Source organism: Sitophilus oryzae, unplaced genomic scaffold (assembly GCF_002938485.1).
Source record: "Sitophilus oryzae breed Bouriz unplaced genomic scaffold, Soryzae_2.0 scaffold_907_pilon_pilon, whole genome shotgun sequence".
NCBI classification, from domain to species: Eukaryota; Metazoa; Arthropoda; class Insecta; order Coleoptera; family Curculionidae; genus Sitophilus; species Sitophilus oryzae.
Genome location: NW_022147536.1, coordinates 2,088,107 through 2,100,491, shown reverse-complemented (window position 1 = coordinate 2,100,491; position 12,385 = coordinate 2,088,107). Strand labels below are relative to the sequence as shown.

Here is a 12,385-nt window from a genome sequence, read left to right as displayed (position 1 = left end):
TAATTTTTAAATGAAAAATTTAAACAATAAAGAACTAAAAATACAAATACTAAGAACAATGACATAGGATATAACAAAATTTGTATTAAATTGTTTTACCTCTAATTAAAAACTGTGACTTACATTAATTTCCTGACAAATATACGGGCTGTCCCATTAATAGAAACTAAACATTGGTCGATATTAAAAAAAAACTATTTAAATTATTTAAAGAAATTAAAAAGAAGTTCCATAACATTTTTTTTTAAATTTACTGATAAGTTGTCAGACTACTGAAATAGGAGATATATCTGAAATTGTAACATTTTCAAAATCACCCTGTATCATAGAAACTAAAAGGGGACCGCGGCAATTTTATTTTTCATAAAAATCAAGTTTATAAAAATCGCAGTGTCCTATCCTTACTAATGAGCGAGATGGACAGTCTGTACAACGTTATTGATTGATAAACTTTTCCTAGCAAGCGCCAATACTTTCAATAAAGCACAAAAAGTGAAAATGATAAAATGACGGAAAATACCACTCATGAGGAAGTGACGAATACCATTCACATGAGTATACCAAACATTGCGTTATAATACAGGGTGGCCCATCGAAAACGTTTCGCAAGGCATAACGGCCAGGGTATTTATTTTTTCAAAAAATCCAAAAACACGTCAATTTTGTTTGTGAGGGGGACAACTTTTGCCCCAAAAATAATTGCAAAATATTCAACCCTCTAAGCGGGGGTGTCATCTCCCGATTTTTTTCAAATGGGAAGGGGGGTCAAGTGGTACCGCAATGAAAAGGGCTTTCTATTCTTTATACTTTCCTGCTTCGTTTTTGAAGATCGGTCGAGTCGTTGGGAAAATATGAAGGATTGAAATTTGAAAAGTTTATTTAAGCATTTATCAGAGTAAATGATAATTAAGGATAAATTCGATCAATTTGCTGTTTTTTCTTACTATTTCTAGATGTTTACGCATTTTTTCACTTGCCACAACGTTGAACGACCAGGTGCGGTAGTTGCTAGATAGCTGTTCTGTGACTTGTACGTTGAAGTTCTTCTCAATATCGTTAAACTGACCTACAATAGAATTTCCAAAAATACCAGCCCACACGTTCAATTTCTGAGGGTTTTGTGTGTGCACCTCGTGAAAATCCCTGGGGTTGTCCTCAGCCCATTAGCGACAGTTGTGCCGATTAACTACACCGTTCAAAAAGAAAGTACGCTCATCCGAAAAACACACATTAAATAGTAAATTATTATCATTCGCCACTCGTTCACTCATAGTTTCACAAAATTGCAAGCAACGATCAAAATCGTCTTCGTTGAGTTCTTGTACCAACTGAATTTTGTATGGGTGGAACTTGTGTTTTTTTTAATATCCTTTGGAAACTTGTACGATTCCCGCCGGTCTCATTGGCTAATTTTCTTGTACTCAGAATACTGTCCATGGCAACTTGGCCCAATACGAATAACTCCATAGCTTCATTTACTACAGGAATTTCCCTCTGCCTCTTTTTATTCATAACGGAACCAGTTTCGCGAAATTTTGCTACTAACTGGCGAACAATTTTGCCATAAAGGTGTTTGTCAGGATGGCGTTCATTGAATATCTGCGCAACCCGATTGCAAACATCTAGAAATAATAAGAAAAGACAGCAAATTGGTCGAAGGAATTTATCCTTATAATTTACTCTGATAAATGTTTAAATAAACTTTTCAAATTTCAATCCTTCATATTTTCCCAACGACTCGACCGATCTTCAAAAACGAAGCAGGAAAGTATAGAGAATAGAAAGCCCTTTTCATTGCGGTAATTTTCTGAAAAAAAAATTACCCTGGCCGTTATGCCTTGCGGAACGTTTTCGATGGGCCACCCTGTATAGAGCATAGCCGTTAGTTTTTCCTTGATTACAATTTAAATAAACATTTTAACAATGGAAGTTTGTTGTTTATTTTCCATTTAAACTAATATAAAATTAAAAATTGCATAAATTAATTAATCGCTCATCGCATGAATTAAAATTATACAATTGAAGTGAATAGTTGATAAATAAATAAAAAACATATTAAATTACAAGGTAAACTTCTAGTTAACTGAAATTTTAAATGGCTTAAATATGTGCTCTAATATTACCGGCTTATTTTGTAATAAAAAGATTGAAGTGAAAATCTGAAATAGAACACCTAGTTTATTTAACACTGAGCCACCCTGTACTAATTTAAACGATTTTGTTAAATTGAAATTTGAAAGCAATACTTACTTAGAAAGCAAAATATATAAACAAATATATTAATTATTCTACAAATCTAAGCTACAAATTTTAACTTTTAAGGTATTTGAATGAGTAAAATTCGATTAGGCAAAATGTTATACCAAAATTTAAAGAAATTGACATAACTATTTTCAGATGACTTTTCTATGTAAAATGAGCTTTATATAATTAATTTAGGCAATTTTCTATTGGAGTACAGTGCTGGATTAATCATTACACAATTACAAATCTTAATCCCATCACTGACTAAATATTTAAAGATTCCAAAACTACAGTTTACAGCCTTAAAATTAGTTCAGATAATTGATAAGTGCTAATTAAATAAATTATTCCAGAAAAAGCTTGCCAGATGCATACAAAACAACAGTATCAGCTCATAAGAATGTTATTTAATGTAATTTATTTGTGTCTTAAGCATAATTTTTTTAATATATCCTACTACCTACTATACCCTATACTAAGTATATTATTATAAAACTAAGGGTGTTTCATTTAAAAGACAATTTGTAAATAAACAAGGTACACAAACAAACAAAAGATAATACAAAACATTATACAAATAATATAATGTTTTGTATATTATTTGTATAATGTTTTGTATTATCTTTTGTTTGTTTGTTTGTTTGTGTACCTTGTTTGTTTATATACTTTGTTTGTTTACTTTACCTTTGTCTACAAATTGTAAAATTTTTTGACAATAAAGGCATTTATTATTATTATTATTAAATAGCAGAGAAAGACATATTATATTTAGTTACCAACATATAAAGTGTTTTAGTATAATTTGTTTTAATCTTCTGTTATATAAAATATTTTCAATTAAAAAAAATAGGACTTTATAAATTTGTGAAAGCTTTAAAGATGTACAGGAAAAATCTAAAAAAACAATAGAATTAAAATTTAAATAACGTTTCATTTAAATACTACCAATATAAACCAAAAATATATTAAAAACACCCTGTGTATATCTACGAACTGGCTTTAAAATATGGTCTACTGTAACCCGTATGTTTTATAAAAAAAAATCAGTGAAAATCTCAAACTGAAGGCCTAACATGATTATTTTTGGAACATTTGGGCCACTCAGTAATATAAATTATTCTTTTTTACCTACTAAAAAAAAAGATTCTTAATTAGCTGATTAATTATTAGACACGACAAAAAATATTTATATAATATATTATATATTTTTTTATATTTATATTTAAAATAAAAAAAAAGAAATGACTGTAAACGTAGTGCTCGGAACCTCTAAAACGCTTACAAAATATAGATGTATACAAAACATTTTTATAACAAAAATACAGCAATAGATCACAATAATATATAGAAAACAGATAATAACATTTGTACAGAAATAGTACAATATTATCGAATAAAAATGGCGTCGGCGATGGCTATGAAATGAAGATCGCTGTCATTTTATATATAAAATTATATGGGAAATGTAATTGATGTTCATTTCCAAGCCAACTGGACGCCGTTTTTTTCGATCATACGGTATATTGTTTTATTAGGAGTAAAAATGATACTTTTTGCGGCGAGACTGTACGTTCGACAGTACAGGCGAGACACTAACTGTCATTTTTACTCCGAATAGAGCATGTTCTTTTTTCAAACGCCACAAATAACGTTTTAAACAATTTCACACGTTGCAAAAAATATAAAAATATTTAAAAGTAATATATGTTGTAAGTAATTATATATCGAGAAACTATGGTTACGCTTGTTAAATTTGACACTTAATGTCAGTTTAATAATATTTTTTGCACTTTTGTGTTTAAGCGTAAAAATTATTTTTTTATATTATGTCAATCTTTGTTGTCATCATATCGCAAAAATTAATAATTTTGTGACGTTTGAAAAAAAAAATATTGTGTTGAAATACTTTAATGATATCTCTTTGGTAATAATAGGGATCTTCAAATTTATTTTGCTTAATAAATGTTATAAAGTAATATTTATTTTCAACAAAAAAATATTTAGAAATATTTCCTATTACAGATAGCAAAGGTAAGCTATAGATCACTATTATTAACAAAATATTAAAAACAATATTTATAAAATTCTAATACACCAAATAACATACAAAATTGGTATTAAAATATATCTTTTTGTGACATTTAAGTGGAATGAAATCTATGTCAAAAGATTTTAAATGTTGAAGGACCAACTGAAAAAAGATATGCCACATATAAAACTAGAATTATTATTTTTGTGTAAAAATGCCTTTTATCTTAAAATTATATACTTAACAAATATGTATATACAAATGTTAATTTTTATATTATGGCTTATGATATTTCAACTGATCTTACAATAAATATATTACATACCCTAGCAGACCATTTTCATATGTAAAATTCATAAATTTTAGGAGATAAAGTTTTTTTCATATATTATAAAAATAATATAGCAATTAAACAGATAAGATGTAATTAATTATCTTAAACGCAAGTGTAACGATTTTATTAACGCATAGGAAACAGTTTGTATTTTTCAGAGACGATGGGTCGTAGAGGTCTAATAGATATGTTAAATAAATATGACAAGATAGAGACATTTTAAATACTAAAATTGAGAGAAAAAATTACTACTGGAAATAAGATTTTTTTTAAATAATAAGAACATTACCACAATACATAAGAATCGATTAGGCAACCAGTAATACTAAAGATTAAAATTCATGTATGTATTAATTAATTTATGCAATTTTGATTGGATTACAGTGGTATACTAATATTCAATTAATATAACTATAACATTGCATTTAAAAAAAATACAACTTTAGTATAAATATACTTGAATTTTAAAATGTGTGCTCACAATATATTTGTTAAAAAAATTTAAATGAACATATTAAAAAGAAAAATATTTTTATAAGGAATGTATTTTTTATGAAAATGTTAATAAAAAAAAGCTTTTGTTCTTGTAAAGACGTTCTGAGGACATACTGTATATAACAAGAATTCTGCACATAAAAAAGAAAACAATGCATGAAGTACCTTGCTCTCTGTGTTAAAGAAACAAACTTTATCACTAAAATTTAAGTACAAAATAGATATAAACATAAATGTTTTAAAATCATATAAATTGATTAAAAACATCTGTGTTAGGGTACCAAAAATAATCCTCAAAAGCAAAAAAAAAACTGTGTGAACACAAGTATCCAAAATTGATTTAGTAAAAAAATTATTTAAAAAAAATAAACACTAACAAATCATTTCTACTGGCTTGACATTGGTGTTCAATAATCATCACATTTAATTTTTATGAAAAAATATTAAATTGACCATTAACTATTAAATTATCATCCGGTTGAAGATATAGTTAGTTAAGTTCTATAAAATTTAGTTTTGCGTTAATACAATAAATGAAATATTAAAAAACATAAACTTTAAAACCAAAATAATACTTGTGTTCATAGGGCTATAGTGACGCAGCTGCGCAAGTATAAAAATTACAATTTTGATAATCTGGAATAAACTTAGAGAAGCTTAGAAAAATATAAATAATACAAGAAATAAATAAATTGGAAATGACACAAGCCTATAAAGATTGTTTTTAATCCTTTTAAAAAATACCTTTGACGAAATCCAGAATACAATAGTTTTATTTAATAACAATTTAATGATTGAACTAATGGAAGTAAATATAAGATAGGTCAGAGTGAAAAAAAGCTTGAGGTGAAAAATTATAACAGATTAGTATTATGTTGCTCAACGTATCCTCCATAAAGATTATTGCATTGATTTGATTGATTTAAAATTAATCAAACATCCCTCAAACTAGAGGCAACACAAAGCATAAATATAAAGACAATATCAACAGAGATAATGGTCCTATTCATAAAATAAAGTGTATTGCTCTTAGCTAGTGTTTTATATTGCAAAAGCTTAAGAAAAAAAAAGGTTTCTATCCAGATTATCAAAATTTTACAAAAAATTAACATTAAAATGACGCCTGATATAAATATATAGTAAGAGGATAAAAACCAATAAACAAATTTATTGAAACAATAACACTATTAATGAAGCTAACGAACCTTGATGAGGCACTAAGGAGTATTGAGTCTGCTTTATGTTGAGTGAAAGAGGAAAGTGAGGAGTAGGAGCAACTGTTGATATCCATTGTTAAGAAAATGCAGAGATATCTAAAAATAATATTAAAAAAAGGAATAAAACAATCTATGTGAAAATTAAAATAAATATATAATTTTATTAATGCAATAAGTATGTTTTTTAAATTAATAATTTGTATATACCCTATGAGAAAAAAAACGCATTATAGGTAGACCACAGTATATCATTTATAAAAAATTGGTATAAAAATTTATAAAAAATTAAAGAATTAAATGTTAAAAAATTTCAAAGTTCATATTTTTTTAAATTAAGGTTTTCACCTTTGAATAATAATGGATATGTTTGAAGCCTTTTTCCTTTTTTTCATTTAAATATTATTTTTGACAAGTTTTTATATCAATTTTTAATAAATTATATATAGGAATAGACGTTGACCTCAGAGACCCGTGCAGCTTGAATATTATGAAAACTTATCATAATTTTCAAGCTTGTCGATGAAATTTAGTAGCGATGGGAACTATCGAATGAATTAGACTATCGAATGGTTAATGAATGAATGATTTCAACTATCGAATGGTTTTATTCGAATAAAATCATTCATTCATTTGTATACTAAAGCATATGTGACAACCTCGCCGTGCGACTAAATGGTTATCGTTGAGCCACGACTATCGAATGCTTTTGATAAATGAAATTTGTATTCGTTTGATTTTTGTATGCGTCAGTGCATTATTAGTTCTTCCAAATTTTTATAACTTTGCCGTATAAATACTGTGCTATTTTTGCGTTTATTAAAATAGTTAAAATACTAAAATAGTAGTTATTTTTTAATTTTATTTATTGACGATTGTGTGCATGTGCAGGTGGTCAAAAGTTTTCCGAAAATTTGTGTGGTTTTCCGTAGTCCGATCTTTCAATTATTTAATTTTATATGGTATATGGCTATTTTTTAATGGGAAATTTTGAGAGGTAGCAATTTTTAAGAGAGATGAGATGAACTTACAATTAATTTTAAAAATACATATTTGTATTTTAGATGTTTTAATAATATTAATTAGTTGAACTTAATAATCATATTTAAGTAATGTAGTTAAGTAAATGGTTATCGAACTCAAACTATGGGGTGAGAAAATTAAAATGAAAGTTTTACACGTCCCAATTTAAAAAAAAAGTTAACGATGTTTGTATTTTGTTTATGCTATTTCTCTTACATGTAGTTTTTTGCGAAGAAATATTTCATTTATTTTTTAAAGTAAATGCCAGTAAAAGTAAATATAATTTTTAAATAGTAATATAAAGCACCTAATATAAATAATTTTGATTTGTAATTTTTTATTTATATTTTCCTTCCATTACACTGCATGCTTAGAAAATTAATAAATGTTTATATTTCATGATTTTAAAATTTGTTGTTAATATAACAAATTAGTTCTGTAATTATTATTATTTAATAAACCAACGTTGCCACACACAAAAAATTTAGAGACTATATTATTTCTAAATAGGATCTAATATAAATAATTTTGACATCTAATTTGTTGTTTATATTTTGCTACTACTTAAAAAAATATTTATATTAAATCATTTTAAATTTTGTTGTTAATAGGTATAACAAATTATTATTGTTATTATTATTTTTAAACCAGTCTTTGCGTAAAAACATTAAAAATAATTTTCCTACATCCAAAATAACAAGTATTATTGCAGTGTAACAACAGAATATTAATAAAAAAAATGCAGAATATATAGACATACTAACCCTAACTAACTAAAGCCAATCAATAATATTCTTTGCTAATATCAACTAATACCAAAATATGGCAACAGCGCCCTTCATAATGTATTTTCTGTATAAATACTAGCACCTCAATAAAAAAAATAATGTGTCCTTATCTATATCTGACTCCGCAAAAAATCAAAGATGCCGGCTTCTTTCATAGCATTGCCACCGACCGCTGTCGGGTTTCTCGGAAAGAAACCTACGTCGCCGGGCGACAACTAAAATTCAATTAATATTTTATTATAATGGATCCTGACGAATAAATGAATTTCATAAATGAATGAATTTTATAAATGAATGGTTTTTGCTGCCGAATTACTAGAATACAATATTTCAAGGCAGTTGACGGATCTATTCGATAATTTTTATTCGAATAGTTTTCAACGAATGTTTTCTTACTATCGAATTATTCGAATGAATTGCAACTATCGAATGTTTCGATAGTATTCATTCGATAGTTCCCACTACTAAAATTTAGTAAGAAAAAAGAGATAAATAACTTACCATTGATAAAGGACTGTGACCACTTTTCAACAGCTATTAAGTACGGTCTGAGTCTTTTCCTGCAAGTTTCATTCCATTTAAAGCTTTTTGATGTCCACCATAATATTTGCAGATAGTACGGCTTGTCGATTTTTAACAGCAATTGTCCCAGCGTATACCTAAAATTACAAAAAAATATTAAGTAAATTTTTACTCTACTAATTTTGAAAGATTTTTGAAAACAAGATTAATAAAAAACAAAACAAAAAAGATTAATTAAAATTATATTTATTAAAATATATATTTATTGCGTTTATTCTAGTGGAAACTTTAATATATCGTCAAGGTGTGTGTGACGAGTTCTGTAATTTCAAACCAAACAGTTTTGAATAGCGAATGTTGACAATTTAGCGAAGGATTTTTTTAAATAGTTAATTGTGTGTTGTAATGAGTATAAATGGTGAGAAAATAAATCCGTTAAGTATTTTATCGTGACTTTAAATTAGCGGACCCACGGAATCCGTAACAATATGCAACCAGTAGTACAGTATCCATTTTATTTTGTCCTGCCTATTTTTAATAGTTGTTGGTTGTTCTAATATTGGAACAAAAGCGCTCGAATATTAGCTGTCCAAGCTGTCCAATAAAATTTTATAAGATAGATAAATAACTTACCACTGATAAAGAACTGGATACGCTCTGACAGTTATTAACAGCAGTTCAAAATGGTTTTCTTCGATTTCTTCTGCACAAGTTTCATTTCATTTAAATCTCTTTTATGACCACCATAAATATTAGTTGCAGCTGGTAGAACTTATTTGTTTCTAATAGCAATTGTCCTTTCGTGTACCTAAATAAAAAAAATATGTATTAGGTAATTTTTATTATAGCAATTTTTGAAGCTATCAGAAAACAAACAATAACATAAATTATCTTAATACTTGGAACTATCTAAAATAACAAATAAATATTACACATTTTGTTAATATTAATTTGAATAAGTTATAAAGAGTTATATAAAATTAAAAGAAGACTTTTCTTGATAACTTCAGTAATAATATAAAAATTGTAAATTTCCTTGATATGAAAGTAATACGTTATTATAACGAGTTTTAATGACGAAAAAATTAAATATCTAATTTGCTAGATATATTTAAAAAATATTTAGCAATAACTTGTAAACTATTACATTTATTTTGGCGATAACTTTATTAATTAGAAAAAAAAGGATATGCAACCAGTAATACACTCTTAGCATTGTTCAATTAACTTTTTTATTTTTTGAGCTAGAAAATTCATTAAAAAAAATTATAGGGTTCCCTGTCAAGTTTTAATACATTACCAATGTTATGTTATTACCCTGTAAATTTAAAAAATTGATAAAAATAATATACAAAAAAAATCATTACAACTTGAGTTAAAACTTTCTAATTTCTTTTTTTTCCCATGAAAATTCTATCTTCCAAAATAAAATGCTAACACTGTTCAAACTGCAAAGTATAAATATTCTACAAAATTTAATAATTTTAGAGCGTTTTCAAGCTTATCAATGCCAATTCATAAAAGTATATAGAGGGTATTTCACGTAACTGGCTCATTAAAAGCGTTTTAAAATGAAATTTAGTCTAAATTAAACTAGTTATAGACTTAGAAAAATATATACCCTGAAAATTTTTGAATGAACCAGTTGTATGAAAATCTTTGTATATAAAATGATCAAAATAACTTACCATTAATAAAAGGCAACAGATGTCCAGTCCAACCCTGGTTCTATTAACTTTACAACCTGACATTTTTCTGTATCCAATCAAAAATTTTCCTTCAAAGCTACAACTTGTTCGTCGAGTTGTGACTGCAGCTGTCAAAATGTCCTCTACCATCAATTTGTTCAGCTCACTAAAAGTACAAAAAAAATTAAAAGATAAAATAAATTAAACAAAAAAAGTAAATTTTTATGACGTCAGTTTGTTCATACTAAATTTATCATAATTTTCAACCTTGTCAAAGAAATTTATAAAAAAAATAAAATAAATAAATCAGACGTCTAAATGCAAAACCCGACAAGTGACACATTTTGAAAAATTGTGATCTATACACCATTTAATTCGTTATCCCAAGAGAAACTCTGAATTACATTTTTATGCAAGATATTTTCAAGAAATAATACACCAGATAAATCCAGTCCTGTAGATTTATTATTCTTTCTACTATTCATAATATTTTAAATAATTTTTAGTGTATTCTGTAAAATTGATTTCAATGGACTTGTCAGGTTTTGCATTTAGACGCCTGAAATAACTTACCATAAAGTAAAAGTGTTTTGGTGTATTGTGGTGATTTAAATCACTAAATCACCAATTTTGTAAAAAAAAGATTGAAAAAAATATTAATATATTTTCAATCTCAAACTTATTTTATTTTGAATTTGAAGCCTACAATTTTGTAGTTAAATACAAAAATTGTAGCCTTAAAAATAATAAAAAAAGAAAAATTACTTACCATTCTCATAGCGCAATGGTAATGAAGGCCAATCAATCAAGTACAATTGATTGTATCTTGAAATTGTCATTTGTGGGCAAGATTTTCACTATCATTCCATTCAAAAAATTCCTTGGCATTCATCAAACTTATCTACAGTTCTAACTCATTTGCAGATTTGTAACAGCAACTGTTAACGCCCAGTACATCACTCGAACAGATATCTAAAAATAAAAAAATAAACAAATATTAATAAGTATATTAATTTGTATCAATGTAGAAAATTAAAATAAATAAGAAAACATTGTAATATCAACATAGATAGGCAAAATACAAAATTAAGTTGATTTGAATAAAAAAATTCTCCTAATAAATTTAAAATTAAATATTGCACCTAAAGTTATTGAAATATACACATTATGTGTAAAATATGTCATAACTTCCAAGCTTTCCAAAAACTTTAATAGGAAAGAAAATACTGTGAAAAAAACTTACCATTTTTGAGAGATATCTGCGTTGTTGAAGTCAATTTAATGTCCTGTATCTACTGTAGAATAAATTGGTCATTTGTGAGCCTTTTCCTTTTCCCAGTTTAAACTATGTCAAAACTTCTTTGGTGTTTCTAATAATTCATCCAAGTTGTTATAACAGCGGCCATCCTACATTTCCACCAATAGATAAGCTTGTATAATACATAAATAAATGAAACTTGATATCCAAGATACCAATAACATCTATAAAAAAATAAAAGTTGTGATAAGTATTTATTTTTTGTAACTAGATGAAAAAAAATTACCTTAATACAGTTGCTCCAAATTTCATTCAAAAAACTTCCGTTACAGCGAACAAAATCCTCCTCCTTTCCTCAAACATCTTCTATCTCATTTCCTTCTATTTCAAAGCAATCTTCTTCCCATCTTCTCTGTCCTCTTCTATTTTCCAAGTCTCACCAATTCTTATTCAACTACTTATATAACTAACTTATACAAATTTCAGGCGTCTTACAAACATTTTTAAAAGGGGGGAATAGGATAATAATGCTACAACAAACACCTACGCCAGCGCACCTACCTAAAACAAAGCAAAACACTTTTTTTAGCCAAAGAAAGTGATAAATATAAAGTTATATAAATTTACCTGATGGCATCTAGAAGATGGCGCTAATCCTGCTGTTGTCCCCCAAAAAAATTCATTCCAAAGCAGTATAGTACTAAAAAGATTTATGCAGGAACAAACAGAATTTAATTTTAGTAACAAAAATAAATTACTAATACTTTAATTCTCATTATAATGTAAAATT

The 12,385-nt window shown here is 26.7% G+C and overlaps 1 long non-coding RNA gene across 1 annotated transcript; it reads right to left on the bottom strand.

Annotated features, from left to right (window-relative positions):
- Nucleotides 1-5,823: 5,823 nt before the first annotated feature.
- LOC115890699 lies at nucleotides 5,824-12,340 on the bottom strand. The gene is made up of 8 exons (XR_004051677.1): nucleotides 12,223-12,340; nucleotides 11,882-12,156; nucleotides 11,581-11,819; nucleotides 11,107-11,309; nucleotides 10,338-10,503; nucleotides 9,283-9,457; nucleotides 8,629-8,786; nucleotides 5,824-6,415 (listed from the first exon to the last, which is right to left on the bottom strand). It is a non-coding gene; the product is annotated as an uncharacterized LOC115890699 (long non-coding RNA).
- Nucleotides 12,341-12,385: the final 45 nt, after the last annotated feature.